Raw genomic sequence first — 7,661 nt, forward strand, 5'->3', positions numbered from 1 at the left:
ACCCTGTGCATCCAGGTTAGCCATTTTTAGGCCGAGGTAGCTTGAAATACTGGAATATTCACAGAACCACAACCTACATGGAGATAGATAGATAGATAGATAGATAGATAGATAGATAGATAGATAGATAGATAATAGATAGATAGAAAGAAACATAGAAAGAGAGGAGAGAGTGAGACTGCTACACTGTCAGCCAGTTTATTAGGTATGAGGCTACTTCCCTGTTCACATGTGTTTGCTCAAATATGTTGAGGCAAGCTCTGATCTGGGCTATTTTAATTTGTTTTTCTCTAGTTTCAGAAATGTAGATGATCCACATCCCACCATTATCAGACACAAGTGTTTAACTCAACACAGGACTGGCTGTGTGAGGAAGGGCTCTCATCTCACAGTCCTCAGTGCTTCCATGTCCTTTTTTAAAGAGACCATGCTGGTACATGCAGTTCTAACTTTTCTCAGTATAGGGTTTTGTTGCTTTCTTTTGAACAAAACAAACATATTCTTTCATCCCTCCCTCCAACATAGAAGAAATCTGTTGAGGCTGTGACTCAAAATAAAAGTGATGGTCCCACTGAACACCACTGCCTCTCCTTTGAAGGCCATGTTAGATGTGATGTATTAACATGATTTTTAGCTACATAATTACTAGTAGATTTCCCAAGACAATCTGATGCTGGTAATACATGCTGTTATACCCTCAAGGTTTAAATATTCTGGTTCTGCAACTGCCACTTAGAGAAGCCTGTGATTAGGAGCCCTAGAGCTCCTCGTGGCACGGAAACCCTGTCCTCCCTGCAGCCATGAGCTTCCAGGGTGCCAACCTAGAAAAGGTAGATCCCATTTTTCCTTTCTTCTAAAAAGCTAAATAGAAGTGTAGTTTTAGTGATATTAGTTATAGTGACATTTTCCCTACCCAGTGAATTTCAGCTCCCAGCTACGACTTAGTGTGATACTCTCCTGCCTAAAAATCTTTCTCAGAGGTGTTACCTCTCTGAAACCAGCCCTCTACCACTTGTTTATGTGTTGTTTTTGTTTTACTTATCTATTCACCCATTTCTTGAATGCAGAGTGCTTGTATCTAATGAAAATTTTAAATGATTGTGATTCAGCAAATAAGTTTTAAAATTATTTGTTGTTGTTCTTACTATTGCTACTGCTGCTTTATTAATAAACCCTATTGATGTTTATTAATACACCTTACTAACTTTTAAAGAGAAAATGCAATTGTGGAACAATTTATAAAGTTATTCAGTTTTTCTAGGAACACACAAGAGCATAGAACACATCTAAACACATAATTTTTTATTCAACATCCTTCACTCTCTCTGACACAAAAATACTTACTACTATATTACCAGACAATCTTTTTTCTTTCATTAATCTCATGTCTCTGTAGTACCAACCAATGTTGTTGTTAAGGATATCCTGGGAAGGAAATATTCAACACTGAGAAAAAAACCCAAAATCCCATGTACTTTATGGAAAGAAAGATCATTGATTGAAGACTGACTTCTTCAGAAATTTTTGAACTTGTGTAGAGCTTGTAAAAATTCCCCACCCACATTATTCTCTTTGAAGATCTCAGAGCTGCTCCTTCCATTTCTTGCCATAAAACTGTCAGCTGAGTGTTTCATGGTGTGATACAGCTCTCTATCTTACAGGAAATTGACCTAAGTCATTTTCCTGTGAGTATAAAAGATGCAGATGAACTCCATTAACCCTTTTGGTACATGTTGTATTTACACACTTGTAACCTTGCAGTCTTAGAACAAAGAAAAACAGTCTCAGTGGGAAACAGCAGTGGCTGTAGGGAGGTTTTTTTTCCTTTATGAACTTTTTGTTCTACTCATTGGTTAATTATCCACAGAAGATATTTGTGGGTGTTTTCATGTTCTTTACAACATTGCTTTTTCTAACAGCTACAAAATATTTTTGTCATACAAAACTTTAGCATACTCTCTCAGCCTAGAAAACTAACATCTGTTTTTCTTCTTGATTTGGCAGCCCAGTATGTTGTTGAAACAGAGCTGTGACTTGAGCTCAGACCCAGCTCTAAATTAACAACGCATGGTAGATATTTCTGATTTAGTTCCTGCTGAAGTCTTCTGCTGGATGGCTAAAAATTGGCAGACTGCAAGAGATTAGGAGCTGGGAATAAAACAAGGCAAATTTATAATCCTTATCTAAATTTTCCTAGACATCTAGACAAAGAGAAATTCTGGACCTGTAAGGATATCTTGCACTGTGGAATTCTTAATGATTCTTAATGTTCTGCAAATAATGGCTTATCAAAATAGACACTCACTTAGAAGTATCCTAATATCCTACATGGATAAAATTTGTGGTACAAATGGGAGAAGACAGGGCAGACGTCCTTAGCTTAGACCATATTAAGAGGAGAGCAGAGATCATAAACTCAACATTCAAGCCCCAAAATATGTACCATTAACTTCATCTATCAGAATGTTTTGTCTACTACCTGTGAGTTTTGCATTCTTTTCAAAGAAATCCTTTTTCTGTACTATATTCTACCTGAACTCTGTTGTTGGAACCACTGAATTAACACCAAGTTGGAAGAAAATTCAATTACAAGACCAACCTTATCTTGCTGCATCTGACCATTGGGCAAAGTGAGTAAACACAACCACCAAAGAGAGCACAGATGCAGCTCAGAAAGAAACAACGTGCAAATCATCTTCAAAGGCAAAATAGGTCATATTTCAGGGAAAGGATTTTTGACCTTCCAGTAGCACTCAGAAAAAGCCCCTGCAGATACCCCCTAAAATATAGCAAACTCTTCTGAGGAAACAAGAGGGTTGCCATTCTTTTGCTTTATACTCAGTCTTAAATTCTCGTAACTTCTGAACTGCTGTTCTACTTCCCACTCTTTTGTTGAGGATATGTCACCATGTACTTTTGGAATATAATAATATTTCAGTAAGTTCAAACAGTTAATGATTATTTTTGAAGCCAGGTGACCCTTAGTCCAATTTCCCATATAAAACTACTTATTTGGGAAAAGGTGGGAACAAGAGAATACACCGCTTCTTTCACAGCTCTACCCTGGTTTATGGAAAAATCCCCACAATTACAACCCTCAGAAATACAATAAAACTTCTGAAAAAATAAATTCCACAGACTTGCAGCTTTCTTCACCTTAAGTGATCAATAATCTATAGAAATGTTCTTCTGATTCCCAAAAATTTAATTGTGACTTTTCAGAAGGAAGTGAGAACTGAAGGATTTGATACCTGGTCTGCCCTTGGGGGCATTTACAAGTGACCTACACATTTTTCTGTGTAACTTGTATACAACTACTGTTCTGATTAACTCAAATTACTTATCCTCAAAGGCCACACAAGGAAGGCACACAGTAGTAAATGGCCTACAGCTAGAAGGAGGCTCCAAAACAGTGAAGACAGTCAAGAGTCCTCTGTTTTCCCCTTCTCTACGAAAATACAAGTGCAACAGTTGGGCTGGGATGAGAGAAGAAATTATGTTTTAGTTTTGGGTTGAAGCTTAGCTGTGATCCCAACTAAGACATGTACAGGATGTTTTAGCTTAGTGAGGGACTTAAGGGGTTTATGAAAGTCATTTCGCCAAGCTGGAGTAATGTTGTTCCATACCTACCAAGACCAAAGGTGAAAAAAGCAGTAGAAACATGAAAGTTCCCTGCTTAAGGTTACATACATATTTTTGTGGCCGCAGCTTGGACTAAACACACTTTTGGGGTGATTAACTTCCTCAGTCATATTTTCAATGCCTAATGCAATTGTAGACTATATTATACAGCTGAACAGGAAAGCTCAATAAGTTCTTCATGAGGAGACAAGTGGAAATTCAACTTTTTGGAACTCTGCTACACAAGCATCTTTTGCTATTTCATTGTTCAGACAGCACTTTCCTCTCCTTGCTCCTTTTTCCTCCTGCCAAGCCCAGTAGGGATCTCACTTCTCCCTGTCCTGTATTGCCCCTTTCTTCCTAGAAACAAAGTGAAAAAAGCATGTATGATAAACATAATGAAAAATAAAGGACTGCATCACAGTCTGCTAGAAATTAAAATTACTGAAAGTGTGGTTCTCCCTTATGAATGAAAAGCTGTAATAAGGAAAACATCCAGAAACTATGCAAGCTCCAGCTGTAAATTCAGGACTCTGTTAGGAAAAATGACATTAGGATATATATGCAAACACTATTCTTTGATGTCTGGATACAATTCAAAGCACTTAAAAATTGCAGAGTATTTAGGCATTACTGAATTCTATTCAGTCACATCTGGACTTATCCAGGATGCATTAAAATGTGTATTTTATGAGCATAGCCTGTTGTCCTAATCTTTTTCAGCCTCCTAATGTTTGCATTTTTGTAGTAGATTTTCTCATAGATTGATATAAATTAAGTGATCTTATGGTAAACTGTCCTTCATGTTTATCATTCCTCTCTTGAGGAGGGACAATTGATAGACTTCTAGTTTGACCAGTGGGGTTGGAGAGGTGGCAACCTCATCCTCCAATCCCTGGTCATTGTCCAAAATCTATGTACACCAAAGTAGAAAAATAAACTTCCCTCTTTTTGCCATGATGACTTGACTGCGTACGTGTCATTCATTTCGTGTCCTATAACAACAATAGCCCATTCTGCCATGTAAAGTTAATCTCAAAGGCAATTCACACTAACATCCATTCCCTTCTTGTATTAAAAACTGCTCACTAGTTCCAGTTTTCATTGCTTTCTGGGACTGAGTATTTCCTTTAAAGAAGTAGAAGGAACCTGTTTTCCTTAGGATGCAGCATTTCAAGCAGTTTTCTCCATCACTGCTGTGTCATTCCAGGGCTTGAGCGTGGGGACTCTGGAGTACATGTTCAAATTCTGGTGTCCAGTTTTCTCACTGGAACAACCTCCAAGCTGCACTCCACCATCTGCATAACCTACTTATTGTTCTCGTATGTCCTGGATTTCTCACTGTCCATTTTGACATGAGTGGAGGAGGACCACAAAGTTTTCCTTAGCCTGCACACCTCCTGGGGCACTGGCTCTAGCTCTAGGTCGTCAGAAAAAACAAGTTCCAAGTAGAACTGCAGAATGGTTCTGCAGAACATCTTGCTTTTGTGGCAGCTTTAGAAAGCAGCATCTCCATTGCAAGGACAAGAAGACGGACAAGAAAGGGAAGGCACTATTCATCATTTTAAAGCTGCACCAGAAAAGGAAGATAGATCTGAGCAATCACGTTCTGTCTCCTCTTTGGCTCATCAGTAAGATTTCACTATCACAGTAATAGGCACTTAAAGAGTAACTTGGACAGAATTTTGGTGTCCACAAGAAAAACATGTTTTTCTGTAAAAGCAACTAAATTTTTTTTAAGACCCAAGATTGCACAACTTGAAGTGCCAGAAACTATGGCAAAGGAATAGAGGAGAATGAGGAGAGAGGATTTTTAAAAGCTTCAAACATCCATCTCAAATGATGTTTTAGACAATGCAGTGTGACAAGAACTGATTAACCCTATAGAATACTTTTTGGCTAACTGAAATGGTAACTTTCAAGGAACTTTTGTTCAAAAATATCTTGTCTTATAAATGTCAAAATTTCCATGAAAGTATTAAAAGGGTACTGAAAAGAAACATTTACAGGCAGCTTTTATTGCAAAGACAAGTTTTAGCAATTTTGGAATTTTTAATAGAAAAAGCCTCATTAAGGAATAAAACTTATTTCAAAAGGGAGAAGATGAGTCTGGACAGTCTGAAAAAAATTGCAGCTAATTAAAAGAGAAGCTTTCTAGGTCTAGATTTTTATTACTTTTTCCAGTGACTCATATTTTAAAGCTCTGCAGTTACTCATGAAGAAACTATTGAAAATGGCACTTCTGTCATTAAGCAACTTTAATTAAACCTAGCATTTCTACCCCATCCACTGTCTATTTTCTAATAGAACCCAAGTTGTGATTTGCTCCTGTCTCTGGTAAGTTATTTCAAGCCATAACCACTATCTGAAGTGAAGTTAGTGCTGAGTGTTATTGGTCTGACCAGTGTCATATTCAGCCCAAACTCACCTTGAGTCCCGTAAGTTTTTGACTGGAGTCTATTCCCTGTATGAATATATTGCTTACAGAAGACAGGAAACCTAAGCATCTTTGCCTTGTCATCCAGGAGATTTATGTTTCTATGTAAGCTGGACAAGTAGAAAGACTCCAGGGTTTTTTTACATTCTTGCAAGGCAGCATTGCTTTGAGCCTCAGACTAGCCACTGGAATCATACGAACACACCTGAAAATACAAAGAGTGTTCATCCTCTCCCTGGAAATCATACTGTGGCATACTCAGGTGCAGATCCGTATTGAAAATTGCTGAAAAATGCAAAATAGAGTTTAAGGAGTGAAACCCAGAGGAGCAGGAAGAGAGCTTGGGAGAGCCTCAGCAGCACCCTAGACCACAGAAATGACACCAAACCACTTCACAGCATGTGGTCTGGGTATATGGAGCTGCTTTTCTGCCTGCCTTCAAACAAATGCATGTACAGAACCCACAACAGTCTAACCCTAATTAGGCATCAATGCCTAGTTGACAGTTATCCTGCTAAATTACCTGTGCATATTGCTCTTTGCAACATTAGGATTTTATACATTGTTTAACTCAAAATTCTCTATCAATCAATGTATCAAGTGGCATTTTCATGCATTTAAAATAATCTCTTACAAACCTGGTCATTTTGCGAGTAGCAAAATGAACAAAATCTTATTGCCTATATATTTGTAAAACTGTGATATTTAATAAGAGTTGAACTCCAATTACCATCCTTGCCACAAATGGGTATTTTAATAAGGTCTTTTCTAACCTGCACATTTGTTTTCACGGAAATTATAGGAGCTTCATATCTTTGAGATACCCCTTCATCATCATATGTGTTCGAATTAATCCATTATTTCAAGTTATTAGAGAGGAGACCAATAGATATGCATACAGACATATACAATAATTCCTGATGTCTCATACCTTTAGGAATACAGGTTTTCAATTTATATTGAAATCAAACATGCAAGTTAAGAAAAGAATTTGAGGTAAAAATTAAGAAATTGTCTTGTAATATGATCAGGTTGGAGACAATCTCAGTGTCTAATCTCACACTTCCTTCCCATAAAATCTGGCCCCAAGTTTTGGCCCTACATCAAGTACCACCACATAGAGGATCATTGGGGAAGTGTACCAAGTAGGTCAGGGTTTTTTCTTTTTCCTCAGTAAGTGCCCAAGAGAAATCCAACCTAGTGTCAAGCCACAGGAGCAGCAATAACACAGAGAGGTGTCTGCCATAGCCTCCCCACCTACCTAGAGGCATGAGCACTAGAGCGCAGCCCAGCTTAACACCATCCTCTCCTCCAGCAGCATGGGTGGCAGCAGTGTTCCAAGAGCAGGGGGCCTTGGAGACAAAATTGTTTGTTTCCAAGGGCTATTTTGCCTGGGATGTGTCAGGGAATCATCACTGCTCCAGCCACAGCTTCCAACTCATCTCTGTAACCATGGAAGCCAAACCCCATCCCATTGTTAATGAGCAATGAGGGTCTGATGGAACCATGGAAGTGCAGATCTGAGGACAAACACCAGAAACTTATGTGGGATTACGGGGAAAAATTAAGACATATGTAATTACACATCTAAAACAAAGAGAAC

Source organism: Chamaea fasciata, unplaced genomic scaffold (assembly GCF_029207755.1).
Source record: "Chamaea fasciata isolate MVZ Bird 193981 ecotype frontalis unplaced genomic scaffold, bChaFas1.0.hap1 SCAF_2, whole genome shotgun sequence".
NCBI classification, from domain to species: Eukaryota; Metazoa; Chordata; class Aves; order Passeriformes; family Sylviidae; genus Chamaea; species Chamaea fasciata.